The following is a 26,156-nucleotide window of genomic DNA, read 5'->3' as shown; positions in this document are numbered from 1 at the left end:
AACTTATTGCCAGTGATGGTAGTCCGTACAGGTGGATGCGTGATCATCCTAAGAGAGACTGCAAACCTGGAAGAATCTTGAGGAAGAATGTCTTGTGAAAGTCAGTCAATAGTTGGGAGTAACTGCAACCAATAAGTATTCTGTCAGCCACCCTTCTTTCTCTTAGGCCTTTTCTTGGAGGGGTTTTTGCTATAGGGCACGTGCGCTCACCAGAAAGACAGAGAGAGACAGAGAGACAGAAAGCGAGAAATTCGCCCAGGGCGGATTTCTTCTCCTCCGTTCTTCTCCTCCGTTCTCCTCTCGGGATCTTGGGCACGCAGGCACACGCGTCCGGCGTGAGTTTAAGCCACCGAGTCTGCGACTTGAACCATGGTCGACTACGTGGGAGTCTAGTGACATAGCCATTATTCATACATTAAAAATTTTTTGCCTGTTTTCTTTTCTGATTACATATATATATATATATAATATATATATGTATATGTATATATATTTAATTTCCAGAAGACAGTGTGCTTACCAAAGAGAGACAAAGACAAATAGCAAGGAAGGAAGAAAGCACCCTCAATGGGGCATGATCACACTTTAATCCCTTCTTCTCCATTTCTCTATCTGGTCAGGATTTTGGACATACACACACACCTTCCAGGGCTAAGATTTGAACTATGGTTGGCCATGTGGTATCAGACTAATAACAACTAAGCTAGGGGGCCAACCCTTCCTCTGATTATAAGTTTTTGCTGTAGGGTATACATGCTTACCAGAAACAAAGAGAGATAAGAAAAAAAAAAAAAAGTGGGAACTCCTCCCCACCGTAAAGGCCACACTGAAATCCTTTCTCCTCCACTCTCCTCTCAGGATTTTGGGCACTCACACACAAGCACCCAGGATGATTCTCAAGCTACTGGGTCCGAGACCAAAACCACAAGACTAGATATGACCCAGGATGATTCTCAAGCTACTGGGTCCGAGACCAAAACCACAAGACTAGATATGTGGGATCCAGTGCCTTAACCTCCATGCCACCTGTTAGCCCCCTCTGATTCCTTTTAACCCCTTAATTTCCCAATTTTCCACTTTCTATTCCCTTTGTCCCATATATTCCTATGAATTTCCACAGTGTCTATTTTCCTTTTTTCCATTCCAGTTCATCTTTTCCTGTAATGAATGGCTTTACCTTTTTTCCTATTTTTTTAAGTTCTGCCACCTCATATTTCATTTTCTTCTGTGCTGCAATCTGCACAGCAGAGAGATGGGACCCTGAGTAGGCATGACAATGACTTGGAAAACAACACACGCAGACACACAAATAGAGAAAAGGGAGGATCAGGCAGACCAGGCGTCTTTCATGGAGACAGCCTCAGCTCTGAGCCATCCCCAGGTTTATTCTTTTATAGGGCAAAGGGGGAGGGAGGGGAGCGGAAGGTAAAGCCAGATATTTTCTATTATGTACTGCAACTATGGAACATCTTGTGTCTCGTAGTTCTTGTGATTCTAAACAAGCCCCTCCTGGCCTTCTCTGGCTGAGTTTCCTTTAACCTCCACCAGCTGTGCAGCTTCAGAACCAGAGAGCAGTCTGTGCCTTCACTTGTCTTTTTTGGTTTTTTTTTGGAGAGGTTTTTCCCATAGGGCACGTGCGCTTGCCAGACAGAGAGAGACATAGAGACAGAAAGCGAGAAATCACCCCCCGGGGGGATGGCCACGCCGCAATCCCTTCTCCTCCATTCTCCTCTCAGGATCTTGGGCACGCAAGCACACGCGCCCGGCGTGAGTTTTAAGCCACCGGGTCCAGGACGCGAACCGCAGTCGACTACATGGGAGTCCAGAGACATAACCATTACACTAACTGCTGGTCCCAACTTGTCTTTAAAGGTCACCATCATTTAGCTCAGATTGGGCTGCTCCCTACACTTCCATTATTTTACAATACTCATATACAGTCCTGAATTATGGTCTCTTTTTTATAGCAATAATAATTTCACTTACCACTTAAAAAATATTATTGCAATGGACTGTTTGTGTCCCCCTAAAATTCATGTTAATCCCAAAGTGATGAAGGTAGGACTTTTGTAGGGTAATTAGGTCATAAGGGTGGGGACTTCATGAGTGAGATTAGTGCCCTAATATAAGAAGAGACCAGAGAATTAGCTAGCTCTCTGTCATGTGAAAATGTAGTAAGAACACAGTCATCTATAAACCAGGAGAGGCACTCCCTAAGAACTGTGGTCAGTCACCCTGCTGTCACTCTGATCTCATATTTCTAACCTCCAGATCTGTGAGAAATACAAGTTTGTTGTTTAAGACAGCCACCACATGGTAGTTTGTTAAAGCAACCCAAGGTTACTAAGACATTCATTACGAAGTACTCCGTGTGATATATCAACTATTTCATAGCATCATTTTGGGGAGTGTTCGGTTCTTGACTAATATTGCTCCTTACTTTATCTTTTTTCTTTTGGAGAGGTTTTTGCTATAGGGTGCGTGCACTCACCAGAAAGACACAGAGAGACAGAGAGACAGAAAGCAAGAAATCATCCCCCAGGGGGAATGGCCACACCACAATCCCTTCTCCTCCATTCTCCTCTCAGGATCTTGGGCATGCACGCACACGCGCCCGGCATGAGTTTAAGCCACTGGGTCCAGGACTGAAACCGCGGTCCACTACATGGGAGTCCAGCGACATAGCCATTACGCTAACTGCTGGTCACACCTTGTCTTTTTTCTAAAGGGCCTTTTTTTACTAACACTGTGCAGTTTCTTTTTCTGGTCAATGGGTTTTATGAGTGACATTTTCCTGTAATGACTATTTGCAGTTCTTGCCCATGGAATAGCAGAGCACTGCTATTAAAGCCACTGCAATTACACTGCCAAGTATGCTTTACTTTTATACTTTATAAATTAACAAGGCACTTTGGATATATGCTCTTATTTTTATTATATTCTATCAAGGTCCTGCGAACTAGATAATTATGTTACCTGTTTTTCATATGAGGAGACTTGGAATCAAACAGATTATACAACTTGGCCCTCTGCATCTGTGGACCCTGCATATATATGACTAGAACTTTGTCTCCAAGATTAAGTGTCACTACCAAATGTATAAAAGTGATTGCTTCTCTTGGCACTTAGCATACTATCTTCCTTTAGGTGCTTTTAAACCATCTTAAAATTGGCAAGTGAAACATCAATTTCGTTGTTGTTACGAAATGACTAGGCGAAGAGTAAATTTATTTATTTTTCATTTCCTCCTTAATTTAAATTCCAACTTAGGTAAGATCAGAGTGACTTCAAAGAAATGTTGTGTCTATTCCCTGTTTGATGGGTAATGACATGACCGACTAGTTATTCAATCTCCTGAGTCTGAATTTCTTTACATTTAAGGTGTGTAGACTCAAACTCAAATATATAAAACTAATATTTAAGGATATTATCTCTCAATATCTATTGAACTAAGACAAGGCCATGTCATCCTGAATCAAACATAAGACTGAATCACAAAAATGAAACTCTCATAACCCTACATTTTCCAGGAAAGGTAAATACACAATTTCCTTAAAGGAGGAAACTTGAGGAAGATAACAGAACATTCTTCAGAGCCTTAATGTGTCATTGTCAGCCTTGATTCTACTTCCTGCGTAAGGGTTTAGTTTTCCCCAATACCTCAAGGATAAGACAAACTGAAATTAATGTCTGAGATAATTCTATGTGTCAGAAAGTTGAAAAGCCTCTTCTTCCTTTTTCTACATTTCGTTCTCATTCCTGTGTCTCTCACCACATTGTCTCTCTTTAATGTCACACTGACAATTGTTTTACTTTTTTGACTCCACAAACATATGGCCTGTTCCTACCACAAGCTAACATGGTGCAAGGTACTGGAGTGATGTTCGAGAAATAATTCTTATTAAAAGTTATAAAATCTTGATCTATTCTGAAGGGAAAAGCTATGAAAAATTCAATCAATGAAGTCGTGAGGCTGTTGTGCGATAGCTTATTGTTATCTCCAATCTGGAAATGTAGCAACAAACATACTTTGTGGTTTACACAGTTTTTGTTTATTATACATCATTTTCTCCTTCAGCCAGATTTGTGGCTTATAAAAATAACCAAATATTTGCTTACAAATTGTTATAATGAAAATCTGTAGCCTGCTGCAGTAAGATTCATGGTCACGATAACTTTGAAAGTATTTGTTTGCATTTCGAATGTGGGAGAATCATTTAAATTTAAAATTTTTTGCATAAATTATTTATACATTGAGTCCAAGATGCAGTGCAATTACTTCAACATTTTTTTTAGAAGCAAGGCAGAAGTTTAAAATTTATAAATGCCTCTTTACATTTCAGTGGCACTAGATGTAGTTTTCTAGAAAGCTGTATTTTTTGTTGTTTGAATAGCAGTTAGCTGTTTTCGCTCTTTCTAACAGATGGAACCAAAGCATTGTGAACATTTTTATTAAAACAGCAAATGAAGCTATGAAAGAAGTGTCACATTGCCAAGTATTCATCTTGCAAATTAAATTCTACAACTTAGCAGGTGGTTTAAGTTCCCTTTAGAAATTTAAAATCAGCTTATTTCATTTCTCTGAGGTTTAACGGAGACACAGGTTCACTGCTGCATTCACTTACACAGAATCTGTTTGCATGTTTCTTAGAATTGACAGTTGGGAAAATATTTGCTAACTCTCACTCAAACTGGCTCATGATTGCCACATTCAGATGCTTGAGTCCTCAACTTCCTTCACTATTAAAGGCTACCATTTGTCTCTGGAGTCTGTTTACAAGGCCTGATGGATCCAAAATTTAAAGCTCACATTCACTATGTCTTTTGACCATTTTGATACTCCATATCATATAGTGTACTGGCATTATACTAGCTAGTATAGAAAAATCTAGTATCAGATGGTAATATCAAGCAAGTGACTAAAGGTAGTCACTTCAGAAGTGAGGAAGTAGTCACTTTTATTGCTTCTAATAATGTTATAACACTAATTTCACAAAACACAATTTTTCCTCCTTGAAGGTTTTCAATATTTTCCCACTAACTACAGAATAAAACTTAGACTCATCATTCACAGACTTCTTTAATTTAGTCCCCAAACTCTTTTTTTAAATTACTTCTTAACAGATCTTGTTCCAAGCAAACTGTTCTGTTACTTCATCATCTTCCAAGCAGAATGATACTTCTATGTGTACCCCTCTGTTTACCTGTACCAACGCTTCTTTCTTCTCCTCTTTAACCATGTAAGTTCTTATTGTTCATTCAGGCAGACCTTAAGTCACAATACAGTGAAGCCCTTCTTAAATACCCTAGTGCATTCTCATTTCTTTTCCTTTAAACCTCTCTAGCACTACTTTCTACTGGCAGATGGTATTCTTCATTTCCACATATACATTCTGTCTCCCCAATTAAAGCGTAAGATTGTGAGAGTAGAAATTCATCCTGTACAATAAATTACTAGCATGCTAGTACGGAAGACACAACAGTCAGCCATGTGGGTTGATATTAATAAGGTAACCAAGATTTCCACAGGATCCATCAAGAAATGTAAAACACAACAAGGGCTAGCTCATAGCCTTTGGGGTTTAAAAGTATAGTACTTTTGCTTATCCAATATGCTTTCCTAGTTCTTTTCTTCTGACATTTTTTGCAGACTCCATCCCACTCTATTTGTTACACTATCAGTTACACTGCTGGTGTTAGGCAAGTAAACAAAAAACATTCAGAAATTAGTAAATTCAAGTATAAGTTTAATTCTCACTCATGCTATAAGTCCAGTATGCTTTGGGTCAGCACTTTTCTCCATGTTACCACCAGTCTGGAACCAGACTAAAATTTCACCCTTTTTGAAATAATTGCTAATGAAGAGACTATGAAGTAAAGTGTGACTGGGGCTGACAGGTGGTGTGGTGGTTAAGGTGCTGGACTCCCACATGGTCTACTATGGTTCAAGTCTCAGACCTGGCAGCTTGCTTTCCCATTTTCCTTCTCTCTCTCTCTCTCTCTCTCTCTCTGGTGAGCATACATGACCTATATAAAATTAATAATAATAAAATTAAATAAATAATTATTAAAATAATGAAAGTGTGACAAACCATTCATTAGTTCTTAAAACTTTCACATAGAAGAAGCACACATGTACTGGCAGGTGGCTAGCCATCTAGACCAATTAAATTGACAGCACAGAAGCAAAAATTTATTATGGTCAGTTGATTTTTTTAAAAGAGTTCCAAGATAGCTCAATGAAAAGAGAATAGTCTTTCTGGAAACCAGCAGTTAGCGTAATGGCTATGTAGTTGGACTCCCACGTAGTCGACCACCGTTTGCATCCTGGACCCGATGGCTTAAAACTCACGCCAGGCGTGTGTGTGTGAGTGCCCAAGATCCCGAGAGGAGAATGGAGGAGAAGGGATTGCGGCAGGACCATCCCGCCTAGGGGGGTGATTTCTCGCTTTCTGTCTCTCTGTCTCTCTCTGTCTGTCTGGCGAGTGCACACGCCCTATAGCAAAAAATCCTCTCCGAAAAACCCTCAAAAAACAAAAGAGAATAGTCTTTCCAACAAATGATGTTAAAACAACTAGATATCCACATGAAAAAGAATAAAGTTGAATCACTCTCTCACGGCATATATAAAATTGACTCAAAAGGGATCATAGACCTAAATGTAAAAGGTATATAAACTGTAAGTACAAAATGTAAACGTAATGTTACATTTAAAAGTTAAAACTATAGGACTTTCAATATAGAAATAAATCTTTATGCCTGGGGGCTTCTTATTTGATACAGACCACAAAAAAGAAAATATATGACTTGGGCTTCCTCAAAATAAAAAACTTTCAGTTTCAAAAGAAAATATCAAGAAAGTGAGAAGGGAACCAGCAGTTAGCGTAATGCCTATGTCGCTGGACTCCCATGTAGTCAACCGCGGTTTGCGTCCTGGACCCGGTGGCTTAGAACTCACTTCGGGCCTGTGTGCGTGCGTGCCCAGGATCCCGAGAGGAGAATGGAGGAGAAGGGATTGTGGCGTGACCATCCCCCCTGGGGGGTGATTTCTCGCTTTCTGTCTCCATGTCTCTCTCTGTCTGTCTGGCGAACGCACGCGCCCTATAGCGAAAACCTCTAAAAAAAGAAAAAAACAAAAAAAGAAAGTGAGAAGACAACCCAAGGAATGAGAAGAAATATTTGTAAATCATATATCTAATGAGGCATTTGTATCCAGAATATGTAAAGAACACTTACTATTCAACAATAAAAGGGCGACTCAATTTTAAAATAAATTGTATAGACATTTCTTCATATCAGACATACAAATAGTCAATGGGAGGATTAAAAAGAAGTTTAACATCATTGGTACTAAGCAAATAACAACAAACATGAGACACCACATGAGTAGCTAAATTTAAAAGACATACGTAATGTTGGCGAGAACCTGGAACCCTTAAACGGTTGCTGATGGGAATGTAAAGTAGTATAAGTACTTTGGAAAATAGTTTTGCAGTTTCCTAAGACAGTTACCATAAGACTAGGTAAACCCAATACCAAGTATATACCAAGAGAACTGAAAACATATGTAAGTCTTCATAGGAGAATTAGCTAATAGCCACAAAGTGAAACAACCAAAATGTCACAGAGTTGATGAGTAGATGAACACAATGTAACGTATCCATGCAATGGCATATTATCCAAACCATAAAAATAAATGCTACACCATGAATAAATCTTAAATTACTGTAAGTAAAAAAGCCAGTCACAAAAAGCGCACATATTGGGACCAGCAGTTAGTGTAATGGCTATGTCACTGAACTCCCATGTAGTTGACCGCGGTTCGCCTCCCGAACCCGGTGGCTTAAAACTCACGCCGGGCGCGTGTGCATGTGTGCCCAAGATCCCGAGAGGAGAATGGAGGAGAAGGGATTGCAGCGTGGCCATCCCCCCTGGGGGGGGGATTTCTCACTTTCTGTCTCTCTGTCTCTCTCTGTCTGGTGAGCGTACGCGCCCTATAGCAGAAACCTGTAAAAAAAAGGGGGGGGCACATATCATATGAAATGTCCAGAATAGGCAAATCTGTAGAGAAAATAATAGGGCATTTGTGTGTGTGTGCCCAAAAACCTGAGCAGAGAAGAGAAGAAATTGCAGCATGGTCATCTCCTGGTGGGGGGGTGATTTCTTGTTTTCTGTTACTTTTTCTCTTTCTGTGCCTCTGGTGAGCACACACACCCTATAGCAAAAATGTCTTAAAAAAAAAAAGAGAGAGAGAGAGAAAAAGAAAAAAGTAATGATCAAAGGATGTGGGAGAGGGAGAAATTGGTAATGACTGCTAGTAAATGTGAAATTACCTTTTGAGATGATGAAAAAATTTTGGAATTAGTGGTGATAGTTGCATAACTCTGTTACAAATGCTAAAAACTACTGCATTGCACGACATAAAAGGACAGTTTTTATGGTATATAAATGATGTTTTTTTAAGTGACACCTGTCACTTCTTTTCATTTTTATTAGTGAAGGAAAGTTACATGACCAGAAGTTACTCCAATAGGACAGGGACATACAATATTTCCACGTACCAGGAAGAAAAGAGGACATATTTTGTGAATAATACTAGTGACTACAATCAGGGCCTTCAGTCTCTGGCTACACAGGTGGGCATGAATCTCAGTGTAGGCCACCCATGAGAGTACACCTTGCTGGGTGTGACTATTGGCCCAGTAGTGGGCATATAACATAAGCAAGTCATCCAATCCTTCTATAGAATTAGTGTGTACTGTAGGCAGGAAGATATTGTGAATATTAAATAGGATGGGAGTCTGGAACAATCAAAAACCATCTGATCAGACTTATGGAGACAGCCTGTATCCAACTGTGGCTGACCAAAACTAAGATTTTCAAGATACAGAAGAATTCTAGTTCATAAATCATTAACTGGACCAATGTGGTGCAATGAAAAGACACGATATTCTGTGAAATTGACCCAAACGATAAGGTCCCAGGTTCATGCCAGATGACCTCCCTGAGTAGACCAGGCCATGATCCATGACCCTGACTGTGGCTAAGGGTATATCACAACATGAAGACTCTGTTGGTATTCTGTCTCTCTGCCTCAGTCTCCCCTCCCTCCTCCCTGAATACCCTCATAATAAAAGACACTTGTAAAAAAAATGTCAGGTCAGTCAGTGGTATGGTGGTTAAAGTGGTCGGATTCCACATGAAAGGACTGCAGGGTGCAAGTCTAAGACTCAGTGACTTAAAAAAACACGCCAAGGGTGTGTGTGTGTGTGTGTGTGTGTGTGTGTGTGTGCACGCGTGCCCAAAATCCTGAGAAGAGAATAGAGACGAGATTACAGCATGGCCATCCCTCCCAAGGAGTACTTTCTCATTCTCTCTCTCTTCTCTCTCTCTCTCTCTCTCTCTTGTCTCCAGCGAGCACACGTGCCCTATAGCAAATTTTAAAAATTAATAAGGTAACTGTCATTAGTAAAAAAATGGAATTCTAATCTTATAATCTTCTTTGCCTAGCAGATGTCTTGGGTGTTTCCTGAGAAATTCTAATTGGGTTTCTTCTTCGCTGCCTGTACAGTTTATTTCTTCCCCTTACTGATTCCAATGTCTAAAGTGGAAGGACTCCCCTTAGCATCTCATGCTCCTCATTTACAGTCTTATTCTCCATCTCCAGTGTTGCCCTCCAGAGAGATTTTTAATGGAGTAAATTTTTTTTCTGTGTTTTGCTGCCTGTTCTAAATACTTCTAAGATGGCTCCCAATGATTCCCACCTATTCACATTTACATATCACCCCTGCCCCTTAAAAGTTGGCTGGACCTTATGACTCACAACTAGCAAACAGAACACAGCAAATTGATGAAATATTACTTCTAAGATAAGGTTAATAAAGGTTCTGATTTGTCTCTCTTTCTTTTGTAAGCATTTCTCAAAATTTATGATAAAATATGAGAGAGTGTGAGAGCGAGACGAGCACCCTCTTCGGGGTCTGATGCCACAGCCTTCCTCCTTCAGTCCTCTGGCCTTTGGCTCTTGGGCACTTGTACTCATGTAAAAGATCTGACTTCTGATTTACTTGCCTTCCAACGGACACCAGATGCCATATTGTGAGCTGCAGTATGGAGAGGCCCACACTGCAAGCAACCAAGGGTCCCCTTTGGCCAACAACCTATAAGGAAACTAAATGCTGCCCTCAACCACTTAAGTGAACATGAAAGTCAATATTGCCCTAAAAATTGAAGTTTCTGAAGTCCAGCTGTTACCTTTATTGCAGTCAATGGGAGAACCTGAAGCAGGAGACCTCGGTTAGCCATGCTCTATCCCTGATACAACACAAACCGTGAGATAATAAATACTGTCATTTAAGTCACTAAGTGTTGGGGTAATTTGTTATGAAACACTGGATAAATCCCTCAAAATCATAGCATAATCTCTTTTTAGGTCTGGGTTAAGACTCATTATGTGTAACTGTATTGCAAATTGCTCCCTCAAATGATCTATCTTCCTCCTTATTCAAGACCTAGAATCAAGCAGATTCACCTCACCTATCTTCCTTTCAGTGCCCTGCGTCCTCATCTCAGTATGCTGCGTACAGAGGTTAAAATGCAGCTCTTCCCCTCCCTTGTGCAGAGTTTCAGCCCAATAGCTTCTTTTCCCAAAACTACAATGCTGCTTTCACACTAATAGAACCTCATTCCTCCTGGACAGTTGCCGGCACACTCCAATTTGCAGTGAGCATGTATTAGTTAATCACCCGGTGTAAGAATTACATTTTAATAAGTTCTGGGAATGGAAGAGAATCAGAACTGTAGAATAGGCTTAAGTGGGCCTTTCATATGAGCAAGTGATGGTTCTACAATAAGCATTTGATTATGTTACTGCTTTTAATCGTCTGAAGACCCATCAGTCTCTACTTGGCATTTTCCTCATGCTGTCCCCCACAATCCTTCCTCACATCCTGGGGTCCAGCCATGCTGTGTTCCTCAGCATTCACTACACTTTCTGGGATCTCTCAGGCCTTGGTATCTATGGCATATAGTACTGTCAGTTAAGACACTGAAACTGTATTTCTTCAGGCTTCAAAACTTCACTCATACAGCATTCTTGACCTCTGCAAAGAAGATAGGGCTCCTTCTCCATCCTGGCCCTTCTCTCCAAAGTTTCCCCCAAGGTAGAGGAATACTGATAAATTAGGTCACTTTAAAGACATTTTATTGATCATAATGAGAGAAAAGGATCTTTTCCCAGGGTCAAGAAAAGAGACAAAAAGGTGAATCCAAGTTCAGGCAGTCCTAGGGTTCTCTCTTTTGTGGTTAAGAGGTATAATGGCTCAGGGGAGGAGCCAGAGGTGGAGTCAGAGTGAAGGAAATGACAGAAGAAAACAAAGAACTTTAGGACTACTTTGTTCTAAGCACTGGTTTGCATAGTCCCCATGGTCTGTCCTAACTCACTTGTTAGGCCCAGATAATTAGTTTCTCTATGTAACAATTCTTGTGGGCTATAAAAGGTTTCAAAAGGACTTGATAGGGCCAGCAGGTGGCATGGTAGTTGGTGGTGCTAGACTACCACGTGGCTGCCTGTGGTTCGACTCCTAGACATGGTAGCATGTTTTCTCACTTTTTCTTTCTATCTTTGTCTCTCTCCGGTCAAATTGCAAAATAATAATTATATGAATAAAATAAAATAATTATTAAAAAAAAGAATTTGGTAATCCAGGTATCCCTGTCCCAAATATTTGTCTCTCTCTATATATAGAAATGTACATTAACATCCTAATTGACATGACTTTCCTCCTTTGGGGGTACTGATCCTAATTCCCAGGTTGAATTAGGTATTCTGAGATCCCATAAGATTTGGTATTTGCATCTAATATAGTACATAAGGCTTCATTTTTTCTTTAACTTTAATTTTTCTGTTTCTCCACCAGACAAGGAGCTTTTGTAGAACAGTGAGGTTTATCATTTGTCCCTGTGTCCTCAGTTTCAAGTATGGTTCTTACCCCACAGCATTTTCTCCACATGTATCTAATATATGAATAAACGCTCTGCGGTCCCTAGTTTTTCATCTAATCTCTGTTGCATGACGACAACTGGCCGTATACTATTTTGCCTTGTTTTATAGTAAGTTCTCATCTACAAATTTCTCCTCCCCTTGCAGAAATAAAACTCCATACATGTGGATGTCAATTCCTGTCCCTGCCTTGACCCTTTTCCAGATGTTTCTAATGGCTGCCTCATCTTCAGTTTACTCTGCTATGCCTCAAAACTAATGAGAAGATAGTCAATCTTTCTCATCAGAGGACCCAATATGGTATGACATATGCAAGCCTGATACAGAGTTTTCCTAAGTGAACCAGGGGAACCACATAGATAACTCCACTGGGGCTCCTATGCTTGATTGGCTTCTTTCTGGGCCTTTAGGACTTCTCCTCTTGGCTAATACCTCACACACACAGACTTTCAGCTCCCAGCACTCCTCATCCACACAGTCTTAAACACACTGGTTGGACACCCTGCCTTCCCGTGGAAGCAGTCAATGTCTTCAGTCAGCAACTGGAGTCTGGCTACTACATGATTCTCATCAGCCCTACTCTAAAGGAATTGGGCCTAGCTCCTACCCTCCCTTGTTCTGGTGACATTAGTGATATAAAAGACCTAGCCAGGGCCTAAAATATGGAAACCAGTTATCAATTCACTTCTCCTGTGTTATCTGGGACTTCCCTCCTTCTGATAATCAGATAGAAATTCCCATCCCAGGGGCTAGCTGGTGGCATGGTGGTTAAGGCATTGGACTCCCACATGACCAACTACAGTCTAAGTTCCAAGGTGACTTGCTTTCTCACTTTCCTTCTCTCTCCTCACTCTCTCCAATGAGTGTATATGGCCTATCGCAAATTTTAAAATAATAATAATAATAATAATAAATAAAATTTTAAAAAGAAATTCCTATCCCAGGCTGTGCCCAGCTACAGCCCTTCCACAATATCCTGTTATTATCTGACAAGGCTTCCTTTGGCTTTATTATGTCCTGAACATTTATTTCCACCTTTGAACTGATTTCTTTAAGAAACCCAACCAAATTCTACATTTGTAGTCTTCTGTGTTTTTTTTTTTTTTTTTTTTTTGAGAGGTTTTATTCACTATAGGGCGCATGCGCTCGCCAGACAGACAGAGAGAGACATAGAGACAGAAAGCGAGAAATCACCCCCCAGGGGGTGGTCATGCCGCACAATCCCTTCTCCTCCATTCTCCTCTCAGGATCTTGGGCATGCATGCACATGTGCCCGGCGTGAGTTTTAAGCCACCAGGTCAGGGATGTGAACTGCGGTCGACTACATGGGAGTCCGGCGACATAGCCATTACGCTAACTGCTGGTTCCCTTCTGTGGGTTTTTATCTGAGTTGGGAGAATTAGGAAGCATGGGGAAGGGAGATTCTCTCACAGCCCTTTAATATCTGGTTCTATCAGCCCCTCCAACCCTTGGCATCCACCCAGCTGATCTATCCTTCTGAACAGCCCCACAGACATGTGTCTGATCTTCCTATTTGAGTACCAACTCTGCTAGAAATTTTGGTTTAAAAAGTTTTCCTTTTCTAGTTATCTTGTTTTAAATGCAATTTCTAGTATTATCCAGCAATATGTCTGCAACTGTTTCCTTCTCTGTAAATCCCTCTACTTCTACCTATTTACCATATCCCCTCTAACACTCCTTCCCTGGACAACAAAGCATCCTTCCTGTTTTTAATGCATGCTCTAGAACTGGGCTGCTTCTCTATTCCTTGGTTGTATTGGCCCATTCCCAGAGGTCTGGTCTTCCTTCCTCCAGTTGATTCTGCATTATTTATCACTAAACCTGTTCTTTGGGAAAACCCCATCAATTGACAGGAACAGCAAAGCTTTTTTTATTTCATAGATATGTGTGCTGAGCCCGAGGCAGTGTTTTCTCCTGAATCTGCACTCAGAGAGGCAGATTAATCAAAAAGATCTTAAGCAGGCACTGTTTGTTTTGCATGAACAAACAGCAATTGCTCTTTGTTTAAATTTAATAGTTAAAAATGAACAGTTCTGGTGATAATTATCACATATTTATATTGGCATTTTACCTTTGAAGTTCCAGAGAACAGCAGTTTAACTCAATTGAATCATATTTATCAAGTCAAAGGTTAAGTACTACTGCCTTTTAAAATTAGAGGAACAATGAACTTACTAAAGAAAATCTCTTAAATTAATAGTCATGTAAATATATATGCCTTTTGTGGAGAGGGGCTGAAGAGAGAAATAAAAACAACAGCAGAGCAAAAGAAATAAGCATGGAAATGCTCAACATCCTTCATCATAAGGGAGATGCAAATTAAAACCACAAAGAGATGTCACCTACCCCCTGTCAGAATGGCAAAGATTCAAAATATAAAAAGTGGTAAGGGTTGGTGGGGTTATGATGAAAGGGGAATTTTCCTATACTGTTGGTGGGAATGTAAATTCGTCCACCCACTGTGGAAAACTATGTGGAGGTTCCTCGAAGATCTACAAACAGAACTACCATTTGATCCAGCAATCCCGGTTCTGGGTATCTACCCAAAGGAAAGGAGAATGCTCAGTCAGAAAAGCTCTCGCTTAGCAATGTTTATTGTAAGTGTTATTCACGATTGCTAAAACATGGAACCAACCCAAATGTCCACAGACAGATGAATGGGTTGAAAAATGTGTGGCACATATACTCTATGGAATACTATTCAGCCATACAAAAACAAGACCCTGGCATTTGATAGAAAGTGGTCGAATATGGAAGATTTATTGCTGAGGGAAGCAAACCAGGCTATGAAAGAATGATTTTGTATGTATCCACTTTATACTGACTCTCTGTACTCCACTGTAGAGATCGAAATATAGGAGGGCATAAAAGTAGTGAAAATAGTTAAGGACACTGGAGACAGTGTGGAACAGGTGGGGGAAGAAGGGAAGAGTTTAGAGAAGGATAGCATGAGAACAAATAGAGAGGAATGACATTAATGGGACACAGAAATGGTTTATTACCTGTTGATAATAACATGTATAGTATTCTCTAGTGAACTGGTATGAGAAGTATTTCATGTTAGGTAAATTCTCTTTATAAGCCAAATGATGTATACTGATTGAATGTTTAAAAAAATGAGAATAAAAATAATAATAATCTGAAAAAATGAAAAGCTATTTGATGATGATGTGGATAGTAATGTCTTTTTCTTGACTGATACACATTGTAATTGTGCTGGAAAAAAGAAATGTTGTACATTGTAAAGATATATGTGATTAAATGTTATATAATAATAATAATAAAAAGCTTGAGGTGGCAGGTGGTGTAGTGGACTCCCACACGGGTGACATAAGTTTGAGTCCCATAACTGTGGCTTGAAAAACTTCATTGTGTTTTAATAGATCCATTTTAAAAATAATGTGTGTGTACATGCCTAATATCCCAAGAGCGGAATGGAGGAGAATAGATTATGGTGTGGCCATTTCCCTGGGTAGGCTGGAGGGGAGGGTAATTTCTTACTTTCCCTGTCACTGTTTCTCTTTGTCTGTCTTTGGTGAGCACACAAACCCTATGGCAAAAAGCTTTTTTTAAAAAAGAAAGAAAGAAAGAAAGAAAGAGAGAGAGAGAGAGAGAGAGAGAGAGAGAGAGAGAGAGAGAGAGAGAGAGAGAGAGAGAGAGAGAGAGAGAGAGAGAGAGAGAGAGAGAAAGAAAGAAAGAAAGAAAGAGAGAAAGAAAGAGAGAAAGAAAGAAAGAAAGAAGCATAACATTTGTCTACTAATATTGGGGAAGATACATAGAAAATCATTGCTGTTCCCATTTGGGCATGCTAACACTGGCCATTGGACCAGTGAAATATATGTGTTATAAAAAACATCATGGTCCAAACCAAGCACTGTAAATTTACACCGCAGGACTAATCCTGCTGATGCAGCACCTACCACAGTAAGAGACTGTCGACAGTGGCATGTTTAATAAGAATACTCTTAATGATAATCTCATGGTTTATGAAGTACATTGCTGGACTAAAAATCAAGCTCAATTTTAATGGTGTTTCAAACCAATACAAAAAGGAAATTTTCCTTTTCCATTGTGATAATATATTGACACCTCTCTAAAACGTATCTTGCCAGTGCATAGTATGCAGGTATTCTAGTGAAAACTTGCTCCTTGGATATAACGCCAAACCTAAATGTTTGAGGAGACCAAGTTGTGAACTGGAAAAAAATAATAATTTGGAATTGAAAATAGAGTAGATTACATATAACAAGTTTATAAAAACATATCTACAGTTAGATACTTTTTAAAATCTACAGTATCTGCTTTAGAAACATAAGATGAAATTTAAATTATAAAATCATAAAACTAGAAGAACTTTGCCAACCTCTCCTCACTTTGCTCAATAAGGTAACAAGAGGTTAATTGTCTACCTGAGCCCAAATCACTGGTGGCAGGGATAGCACTAATATATAAACTTCCTGATTTCTAGATTAACATTCTTTCCACAACCTGAGTGTTCCAGTGGTAAATAAAATTAATTTGAAGTATTAAACTTCATTGTGTTTTAATAGATCCATTTTAAAAATAAAATTAAGTTATCAATATTTTAACCAGCCAAACCATTGACTTTGTATGGATATATTTTCATGTTTATAATGCTTTGTATAGTTAACATTCAAGATGTTCTTTCCATAGACCTAATTTTCAATCCTTACAATTACTCAAGGTTAAGGGAAGGATAAGACATAGACTTTCAATATTTTCATCTTTTATGTCAAATGAGAGTTCAAAAAATTTGTTTCAGTGAGGTTTTAATATTAAAATATGGATTGAATTGTAGAAGAACACATTAATAGGAAATATATATTCACTCTTGGATAAGTAAAATACTTAATCCATTATTCCTAAGCTGATTTTTCTGTTGTCTTATAAGATTAGGATGTTGATTCCATTGTATTACAAAAGTGCTTTAGAACACTCATTGAATAATACTTCACACAAGTAATCTCTCTGGAGAATTTGAAATAAATCAGTGACTCTCTGGCAATTAAAAATAGAGTAGCCTTCATATATCACTATGTCAGATAAGCTGCTTCTAGCTACAAATACAGAAAGTCTAAATCATATTCACCAAACAATAAGGAAATGTATTGACTTGCATAACAGAAGGTTTGGTTTGAGAGATTTGGCAGCTCAACTATATCAATGACGTTTTTTTAAATCTCTGTGCATTTGCATCAAAAGTGTCAGTTTCATCCTTTTTAAGGGAGGTGATAACTTTATCCCCATTTTTCAAATGAAGAAACTTATGGTCTTACAATGACACACTCATGATCCTCATATAGTCATAAAATGGCTGCTAGTAACAACCAGGGCTATATTATTACAATTAATGGGAGACACTATCTTCCATTTGCTTTCTGTTAAGAGAAATAAATTTCTTTTCATAATGGGTTTGCCACCAGAACACAGGTATTGTGAAAACCACCGCTAAATCAAAGCCAAAATGGGAAAGGAGAAGACTCACATCAACATCATTGTCATTGGACACATAGATTCCAGCAAGTTCACCAATACTCGCCATCTGATCTACAAATGTGGTGGGATCAACAAAAGAACTACTGATAAATTTGAGAAGGAGGCTGCTGAGATAGTGAAGGGGTCCTTCAAGTACATGTAGGTCTTGGATAAACTGAAAACTGAACGTGAGCATGGCATCACCATTGATAGCTCCCTGTGGAAATATGAGACCAGTAAGTATTATGTGACTATCATTGATGCCCCCGGACACAGAGACTTTATAAAATACATAATTACAGGCACATCTCGGGCTGACTGTGCTGTCCTGATTGTTGCTGCTGGTACTGGTGAAATAGAAGCTGGTATCTCCAAGAATGGACAGACAAGTGACCATCCCTTTCTGGCTTAACACTAGGTGTGAACAACTAATTGTTGGTGTTGACAAAATGGATTCTACTAAGCCACACTACAGTCAGAAAAGATACAAGAAAATCGTTAAGGCAGTCAGCACCTGCATTAAAAAAATTGGCTACAGTCCTGACACAGTAGCATTTGTGCCAATTTCTGATTAGAATGGTGATATGTTGGAGCCAGATGCTAATATGCCATGGTTCAAGGGATGGAAAGTCATCTGAAAAGATGGCAATGCCAGTGGAACTACAGTGCTTGAAGCTCTGGATTGCAGTCTACCACAAGTAGACTCACAAGTCCTTGCGTCTGCCCCTCCAGGTTGTATACATAATTGATGGTACTGGCACTGTCCTGTGGGCCGAGTGGAGACTGGTGTGCTCAAGCCTGGTATGGTGGTCACCTTTGCACCAGTCAATGTGACAACTGAAGCAAAGTCTGTTGAAATGCACCATGAAGCTTTGAGTGAAGCTCTTCCTGGGGACAACGTGGGCTTCAATGTCAACATGTCTGTCAAAGATGTTTGGCATGGCAATGCTCTGGTGACAGCAAAACTGACCCACTGATAGAAGAAGCTGGCTTCACTGCTCAGGTGATTATCCTGAACCATCCAGGCCAAATCAGTGCTGGTTATGCCCCTGTACTGGATTGTCACACAGCCCACAGTGCTTGCAAGGTTGCTGAGCTGAAGAAAAAGATTGATCGCCATCCTGGTAAAAAGCTGGAAGATGGCCCTAAATTCTTGAAATCCAGTGATGCTCTTGTTGTTGATGTGGTTCCTGGCAAGCCCAAGTGTGTTGAGAGCTTCTCTGACTATCCTCCTCTGGGTCGTTTTGCTGTTTGTGACATGAGACAGACAGTTGCCATGGGTGTCATCAAAGCCGTGGACAAGAAGACTGCTAGAGCTGGCAAGGTCACCAAGTCTGCCCAGAAAGCTCAGAAGGCTAAATGAATATCCCTAATTCCTGCCACCCCAGTCTTAATCAGTGGCAGAAGGACAGTCTCAGAACTGTTTGTCTCAATTGGCCATTTAAGTTTAATAGTAAAAGACTGGTTAATGATAACAATGTGTCGTAAAACTTTCAGAAGGAAAGGAAAATGTTTTGTGGACCATTTTGCTTTTTGGTGCGTGGCACATTTTTTTTAATGTTATTCACTGTCACTATTTTATTTTAGTTTTCTGAAATTGACCAGAGAGAGACAGAGAGAGAGACGGAAAGTGAGAAAGCAAGCTGTCAGTTCCAGGACACGAACTGCAGTTAGCCATATAAGAGTCCACCACCTTAACCACCACACCACCTGCTGGCCCCTGTGTGTGTGGCAGTTTTAAATTATTAGTTTTTAAATTAGTACTTTTTAATGAAAACAACTCGAACAAAAATCTATCACGGAATTTTAAGACCCTTTAAAACAAACTTTAATAAGAAATCTCTGTCTTTTTATTAAGACTTTTTTTAAAAGAATGGTTTTGTTGAACTTTTTAAATTTATTTGCTTATTTTAATTTGACCAAAGAGGGATAGAGCAAGAGAGAGAAAGAGAGAGAAAGTGAGAAATCAAGCCACCAGGTCTGGGATGTGAACTGCAGCCAGCTATGTGGGTGTCTGGTGTTCTCAACCACCATACCACCTGCCAACCCTGAAAACTGTGTCTCCTTTTGATCAACAAGGAGGCTTTGTAGAAAACGTTGAGGCAAAAAGTTGAGTTTGTAATTATTCTTGCATTAAGAACCTGTTGGAACTTAAAAGACTATCATTTAGATTTTTTTCTGGGTTGGGAGTTAGGATCACTACCTGTTTCTAGGAAGGCAGAATCTTAACAGAAAAGCAGAATGCCGATTTACGTACTTCTTTCAGAAGGCCAAGTCCTGTAATAACAGCTACGTGTTGCTTATGAAATTTTGTAGTTGTCAATATTAAGTAAATTGGTTTGAATAATATCCAAAAAAAGAAAAGAATTTTTACAGACATTATTGGCAAGAACTGGACATCAGGTTCATTCTTGCTTCAAGTTTTGGCAAGCAGGAGGTGGGATTACTTTTTACTCCAGCAGACCCGCTCACCCAGAGTTAGGGTCAGATCTCCAAAAATGCATTGGTGCTACTTTATGAGGTAAGGAAGATTTCTGTACTCAACAGAGGGAGTCCCACCGAAATACTACTCTCTTGACCTCCATAATATCATACTCTTAGTTTGTCTTCTACCTCTCTAACCACTACTTCTCAGACTCCTTTGTAGGTTACTCTTTCTTTTTCTCCTTAATTTTCTTTTTTTTTTTTTTTAAATTATCTACATTTAATTGTTGTACATCTTTGTGGGATATAATGTGATTTTTTATGGCCAAAAAAAAAAAGAAAAAATGCTCAGCATCTCTTATCGTAAGAGAACTATGAATCAAAACCATAATGAAGTGGGGATAGCAGGTAGCGTAGTGGTTAAGGCACTGAACTCCTACATGACTGACCGTGGTTGGAGGACCAGACTTAGAGGCTTGAAACTCATGCCAGGTATGTGTGTATGTGTCCCCAAAGTCCTAAGAGTAGAATTGAGGAGAAGGGATTGTGGCAGGACCATCTCCCCCGGGAGGTGTGTTATCACTTTCCATGCCTCTGTCTCTCTGCTGAGTTGCACAAACCCTATAGCAAAAATCTCTCAAAAATAAACAAAAAACAAAAAAACAAACACCCCCCTACACACACACACACACACACACACACACACACACACACACACAATGAAGTATTATTTAACCCCAGTCAAAATGGCTATGATGAAAAAAAAAACAAAGAACAATAAGTGTTGGTGATATTGTGTTGTGGAGAAAAGGGAACACTCAGGCACTGTTGGTGGGAATGCAAATTAGTACAGCCATTGTGGAATGCAATATGGAGGTTCCTCAAAAATTAATAGAGTGACCATATGACCCAATAATCCCACTCCTGGGTGTTTACCAAAAGGATAGGAAGCACTCAGTCTGAGAGACACTTGCACGTCCATGTTTACTACAGCTTTATTCACAATAGCAAACACATGGACTCAACTGAAGTGTCTAAAAACAGATGACTGGATTAAAAAAGTCTGACACACAGATACAATAAATTGCTACTTAGCCATAAAGAACGACATGAGTTGTCATTCAATACAAAATTGATGAATCTAGAAGATTTAATGTTAAGTGAAAAGAGCCAGACTATGAAAGACACTGAGACCTGCCTAGACATTCAATGGAGGCTGAGCTGCCAAGAAATGATGTTCAAAGAAAAAGGAAAAGAAACAAGAAGAAGAGGAAAGAAGAAGAAGAAGAAGAAGAAGAAGAAACTATAAAAGAAGAAGAAGAAGAAGGAGAAGAAACTATAAAAAAGAAAAGAGAAAAAAAGACAATAAAATAATTTTATATTTTAATTTTAAAAGGCAAAAAAAAAAAAAGGCAATATTTCACAGTCGAAGTTCAGTAACCATCTCAGAATGGACCTTGGTTTGGGCCTCTTCAACCTAGAAATGGATCTGGAGAGAGAACTTTCAGCAGAAAGTCTTCTCTTTTTTTGTCCTGAAAGCAATATTTCACAGCTAAAGTTCAGTAGCTTTCTCAGAATATGCCTTGGTTTGTGCCTCTCAGAAACTTCTTTCTTACTAGCAAAATTCCAATTTGTTTAGTTATCAGATATTTTTTATCTCAGGGAAGATAGGACTAGTGGTTTAGGAGAAAGCATGTAATCTAATTCTGACCATTGAGATACATCATGAAATTTGTAAAATCTTTTAGGCAAGCTTTACCTCTCTATAAGAATAGTAGGAGAGTGAGAAGAAACTTCGTCTTGCATGTTCCTATTTCCTGCCTCTGAATGTGACTGTGTGAGGTGATATCTGCAGTTTCAGCAGCAACACTGCAACCATTAGGGAAAAGTCACAAGTCCTATCAAGGTCACAAATCCAAGATATAACATCATTAAAGTACAGCATCCACCTAGCAACCATCTACAAAAAATAAAAATAAAAACAAAACACTGTGGGACCAACAGATGGCATAGTGGTTACATTGCTGAACTTCCAAATAGCTGTGGTTTGAGACCTGCACCCTGTGGTTTGAAAATCACACCAGGTGCATGTGAGTGCATGTCCAAGGTCCCAGGAAGAGAATAAAAGAGAAGGGAATGAGGCATGGCTATCCCCCTGGAGGGAGAGTGGGGGGCTGATTTCTTACTTTCCCTCTCATTTTCTGTCTCTCTTGCCAGCCAGTACAGGTGCATGTTGGGGAAAAAAAAAAAAAAAAAAAAAAAAAAACACTCTAAAAAATAATAATAAAAATAAAAACACTCTATGTTTAAGCCATTTTCTATTTAAAGTACTTTTGGATAGAGCCAAAAGTAATGTGACTTAGCATACTGATACATATAAACAGTAATTGTTTAACTTAGGTACTGAATGAATAAAAAAATACATAGCTAAGATAAAATAGGGGAGGCTGAGACAGATATTCAAATAATTTAATCAACAGAAAAAAACACACACACACACTTTTTCTCCAAGGGGTTAAATTTGGTGGGTGCAGGAAAGAGAAATGTGAAAGTGAGAAAAGTGGGTACACAGCACATATTACACAAATTAGCTATTATTATTAGCCAAATTATAAAAAAAATCATTCTTTTAAAATAGAATATAATGTTTTTCTACTTTGAAAAGCACTACACTGCAGAGTCATATAGCATATTGTTTGAAGACACGGAGTTTGAGTTCTAATTTATGGCAAGAAACTGATCTTCTCTTGTCTTTACCTTTTTTCTTTTTCTTTTTCTTGCTATGGGGTACATGCACTTGTCAGAGAGAGAAACAGATAGAGAGAGAAGGAAATTTAGGAAGCATCCACTAGAGGGGATGACCATGCCACAAACCCCTTCCCCATTCTCCTCCCAGGATTTTGGGCGCACATACACATGTGCCTGGCATGTTTTTTAAGCCATCTAGTTCAGGACTTGAACTGTGCAGTTGGTCATGTGGGATCCAGTCACCTTAACCATCATGCCACCAGCTGGCCCAGTTTATTCATCTTTAAAAGAGGAAATAGTCACACTTTAAAAAATTAGGGGAGGGCTGGTTCCATGACCTAGTGGTAAAGGGAGCTGAATCCCACATAGCCAACCGTGACTCTAGTCCCAGGCCTAGTAGCTAGGAAAACACATTGAGTACATGTGCATGTGCGTCCAAAGTCCTGATAGGATAGAGACACAGAGGGGAAGGTGTTGTAGCATGAACCTACCCTATTGGAGGGAATCATCTCCCTTCTTTTCTCTCTCTCTTTTTCTCTGTCTCACTCTGGCAAGTGCCCGTGTCCTCTTGCAAAAAAAGGAAAAGAAAAAAAGAATTAGTGTGATGGATAAATGAGATAATGCATGTAAAGTGTTCATTGTAAATATGTGTAACAGTGGTAAATAACCAATAGTTTTACAATTATTAGTATTAAGCATAGTTATGAGAAATGGGAACCAAAGTCCTTTTCCATAAGTAAAATGCCAAAAAGCATTTCATACCACAAACATGAAGAACATGAAGGAAGAAAAGGTCTTTCTGCCATGGAGGCTCAGACAATGTTTCGAAAGAGAAGACATTTGATCTCTATTTTATTAGTCAGGATTCTCTAGGGAGACAGAATCAATAGAGTGTATATATTAGAGGGTTTATTAGGAGACCAGCTCATGTGATTATGGTGGCTGAGAAGTCCCACTACAGCTCATCTGTGAGCCGAAAATCCTGGGACCTAGTGGCATTTTTTCAGTCCAAGTCTGAAGACTTTAGAGGCAGAGCAACAGATGATGGAACTCAGTCTGAGAACAAAAGTTTGAGCATCTGGAAATGAGGTCGGGCAGGTTCACCAGTATGAACTACGGTGTCTGAAGGCAGACTGTTTGTTGCTTTCAAAATTATATTTTGGGGATCAGCAGTTAACATAGTGGCTATGTTGCTGGACTCCCAATTAGTCAACCATGGTTTGAGTCCCAGACCTGGTGGCTTAAAAAACTCATGCCAGGCACATGTGCGTGTGTGCCCAGGATCCTGAGAGGAGAATGGAAGAGAAGGGATTTCGGTGTGGCCATCTCCCCTGGGGGGTGATTTCTCGCTTTCTGTCTCTCTGTCTCTCTGTCTGGCAAGCGCATGCGCCCTATAGCAAAAACTTCTCCAAAAACAAACAAAAAGGTTACATTTTGAACACTGCTTCCTCAGAAGGGTTGGAATTCTGTGTCCTCACATGGTAAAAGAGAAAGAAGAGCAAAATGGGCCCAAGGTACTCCTTTCAACCTTTTATAAGTTTGTTAGTCACATTCATAAAGACTCTGCCTTTATGACTTAATCACCTACACAGGCCCTACCTCTTAATAGTATCACATTGGTGATTAAGTTGCAACATATATATTTGGAGGGACACATTCAGACCATAGTAGCATGAAACTGCAAGGCATATTTGGGTGATGGCTAACAGGATGGTTTGGCTCCAGTAGACTCAGAGGAGATCCATGGAGATGTGATTGAGAAAGCGCAAGGGCTACATCATGGAGAGATCTCAGGACATGGTGAGGCAGGTGAGAGCATTTTGTGGAGGCAATGAGATGCCATGAAAGAATTTTGAAACAAAGAAAGAAGACAAGATGATGAAAGCTCGGCGACATGGTAAACTGTCTCCTCAATAGCCATTCCTTCTTCTGGTTTGCGTTCCATTGATCGAGGCCGATTACCAGCTTTGACAATGAACACAAGTCTGAGCAATGAATTGTAAGGAAACTCTATTTGGTGTTTCTGGAGAAAAACTGTAAAGAGTAAAATACACTAGGAGAAAATATCTTGTTACCTTTTATTTCATCTGGTTCTTCTTGCTCAACTCCTGATGTACATTCTGTTGTGTAAGAATGTAGTCTTAAGAACTTCAGCAGCAATCTTGGTTCCATGAGAAAAGATCTCTCTCACAGACTGAGGATTGCTAAGTGAAGAAAATCGAGAACCTGGGGTGTTTGCTGGCATTATTGAACTGCTAAATTATTTCTAGGTCTACCTACTCTCAGTTAATTAAGTAAACAGTAGACATATTCTAGTTTGAGCCACTGTCAGTCCAGTTTCCTATTATCTGTGGCTACACTATTCTAACTGATACTGAGAAGGGGTTTCAGGATGATTTTTAAGGGGTCAGTATGGATGGATTGACACAGTGATTAAAATAAAGACAGGCAATAGACAATCATTGAGTGCATCTTGTGTTTTGTTCATTGTTAATTAAGAGACATGCATACAACACTTGATCATTTAATCCTCATGAAAAATCTATGAGGCAAATCCCATCATTATTCCCATTTTTCAAATGAGAAAACTGAGTCAGATGGATAATACAATTTTCCCAAAGACACACAGCTAGTAAGTAGCAGAACATTTTATCAAGTAGTCTGCCTCCAGATTATGAGCTCCCAGTCATGGGTATCCACTGAATCTATTACATACAATAATTCTATGAGGAACATACCATAGTTGTTGACATTTTACAGGTGAGAAAACTGAAACAGAGAATTCAAGGAATTTAATGTCACACATGTAGGAAGGGATGGAGCAGGAAGTCAAACTTCCTGACTCTGAAGTGTCCACTGTGACACGACATTCCCAGTTAGATATCTGTTTCAGGTATCAGGTAATGAGACCTTGATTTAGGGCAGTGCCTTCAGAAATGTAAAGGAAGAAATTTATGTAGGACATTGTGATGAAAGTTTAGGTAAGAATTATGGGTAAGAGTCTTAAGTAAGAAGAAAGGATGGTTTTCAAAGCTAAGTTAAAATATGAGGTGTTTTCCTTTTTTTTTAAAGGAGGTCTAGAAAATGAATATTTTAAATTTATATTTTAAGTGCACACTTCAAAATTGTTGCCAGCATATCCAATGAGTTAGGGTCAATTCTGAATGCAGATATTACGATTAATTATTACTTCTTTAAGTGGCAATTTCCATGTACATCTGTGGTCCAGAAGGACTGGATAGGGGCTTCTTCTTTTATTTTTTTGGAGAGATTTTCACTATAGGGCGCATGCGCTCGCCAGACAGACAGAGAGAGACAGAGAGACAGAAAGCGAGAAATCATCCCCCAGGGGGGATGGTCACGCCGCAATCCCTTCTCCTCCATTCTCCTCTCAGGATCTTGGGCACGCATGCACACGTGCCCGGCGTGAGTTTTAAGCCACCAGGTCCAGGACACGAACCGCGGT

At 39.4% G+C, this 26,156-nt stretch overlaps 1 pseudogene; it reads left to right on the top strand.

Moving 5' to 3' along the window:
• Window positions 1-17,507: 17,507 nt before the first annotated feature.
• LOC102496779 (elongation factor 1-alpha 1 pseudogene) lies at window positions 17,508-18,908 on the top strand (annotated as a pseudogene).
• The last annotated feature ends 7,248 nt before the right edge of the window (window positions 18,909-26,156 follow it).

The sequence above is a fragment of the Tupaia chinensis genome, unplaced genomic scaffold (genome assembly GCF_000334495.1).
Source record: "Tupaia chinensis unplaced genomic scaffold, TupChi_1.0 Scaffold000686_1, whole genome shotgun sequence".
Taxonomy (NCBI): Eukaryota; Metazoa; Chordata; class Mammalia; order Scandentia; family Tupaiidae; genus Tupaia; species Tupaia belangeri.
Note: the sequence above shows the minus strand (reverse complement) of the source record. Positions and strands in the feature narration are given on the sequence as shown.